A 2,134-nucleotide genomic window follows, 5' to 3' on the forward strand; every position below is an offset into this window, starting at 1 on the left:
CTAAATAATCCCTCAAGCAAAGTGCAATTCCTGAGATCGCGTTATGGTGTAAATGTACATTATCCACACTAAAACCGTTTCCATGGTCATACATAACAGAGGCATAGAGTACTACAACCGGTGTGCCTCCTCATATACATGCGATGTTTAAATGCTACTGACTACAGTGGTATAGCCTGAGGCAAACCATGTATTCCAAGAGTCAATCAGAGTTTCTATTTACAAAAGACCACATACCGGAATCCATAGTGTCGGTTGATGTACTACAACCATTATGCCTTCGTCAAGCGCACTATGTATCCGGTAGAGTTTTCTTGTCACGGGGTTAAAACAGATAGTGTACTCTAAATAAGGGATCGCGACTTCCCAATAACAGAGCCTATAACCACGTTCTATTAGTTGGAAAAGCGATTGAGTTTAGTCATAATCAGATAGCATCGTAACAGCATCACATTACACATTCATTATTTTAACATCGTAACTAACTACGACATAACATACACTAAAAGATAACTACTCGCTAATCATGGCAACAAATATCATCTATCAATAGAATAATGAAAGACATTATAAAAGATAGTATAAAAAGATAAGAGTACCGTTGATTAAACGAGCTCTGAAAGTATAAAAGTGACAACTTCGGATGCCCTTCCAATCATTTACAGACTCCGTTTAACGCCTACACAAGGTAATTACAGCTAATCGATAATTATTATCATAATCCTAAACAAAGAAACTAGAGAAAGAAGTGAGATTGAGAGTAAATTGTGTGGTGAAATGGATGAAAAATGAGCCTATTTATAGGTGAAACTAGGCCTGTCAGCCCATGTAAAGAGGCTGTGGAGAACTGGGCAGCCTGTGGGGAGTGCCCGTGTAAATGACTTGGTGGCCCGTGGAGAGTGCCCGTTTGATTGTTGTGGCCGTGGAGAGTTCCCGTGTAGTTGATCAATCTGGAAGTTGGTGTAGGATCATGGTAGCCTGTGTAGGATTATGTGGTAGCCGGTGTATCCTTGCTTGGTAGCCCGTATTCATGCTGGTTTGGCTTGTTTCCAAGGTCGTAACTTGATTTCATCGTTTTCACTCTAGATTCTTCGTTTTAAGTCCGTTTTCTCTGATTCTTTTTGAAATGCCCTTGTAATTACATGATCTACCAAATAAAGTGAATAACCATCATATTCTTCGATAAAGTTGATTACTTTATTGTTTTAGCGCTTGATATTGGGTATAAAAATATGTCATTTTGCCGATATCAAAATATCCCATACTTACACTTTGCTTATCCTCAAGCAAGCTTTAAGTTTTAATTGCAAGAAATCTTTCAAAGTTTCCTTTCTATATTCATAAGAGGTTTACTTTCTAATATAAGAGTGAAAATAGGGCTAGTCTTTCTTTGTTGGGGTGAGAAACTATCTCTGCAAGCATGAGAGGAGGTTACATGACTTTTTGGCTAGCTCTCACGGCTCACTCAAATCACTCAAGTATTTGGGGTTCCCTATAATCTATGATATGATATCGCTCATATGCAGGCATGCTGCACTCTTCGTCACAGACTTGATCGAGACTCAAATTCTTGTTACTAGTGCGATGGCTGAAATAACCATAGCTTCTAGATCATTTGTCATTTATGGTGAAAGAGAGGTGAAAAAGGTTAGAAATGAAGGGTGATGGTGAAGTGTTTGGGTACATTCAAGAATAGGATAGAATAGTCTTTTTAAAGACCTTATTCGGATAAAAAGGATAGATAGGAGTGCGAGTAATTTTGTGAAGCACTTTTGAAGTTCTTTGAACTTTTTCCCTTTGGGACTTTTGCGAATAAATTTCCTTTGAGGTTTTGTTTTCAGACCTCCAGTGGTTCTTTTTTGCTTTATAAGTTTTTTCTCCTTTACTCAAAACTTTGAAAGAGATGTTTTATTTTTTTTATTTTTTTATTTTTTTTTTTTTTTATTTTTTGAAATCAATCTCAGGGAGCTTCCACTTGTAGGCTTGCAAGATTCTGTCACAATCTTTGTAAGTGACTAACGACATGATTTTCCTTGTGAAGTGATTTTCTTTTTTCTAAGTTTTTCAAGGGTGATGTGGATAGATGGGTGATGGTGGTGAAAATGGAAGGAAGTGAATGAGGGTGATGATGGTG

The sequence above is a fragment of the Rutidosis leptorrhynchoides genome, chromosome 2, assembly GCF_046630445.1.
Source record: "Rutidosis leptorrhynchoides isolate AG116_Rl617_1_P2 chromosome 2, CSIRO_AGI_Rlap_v1, whole genome shotgun sequence".
NCBI lineage: Eukaryota > Viridiplantae > Streptophyta > Magnoliopsida > Asterales > Asteraceae > Rutidosis > Rutidosis leptorrhynchoides.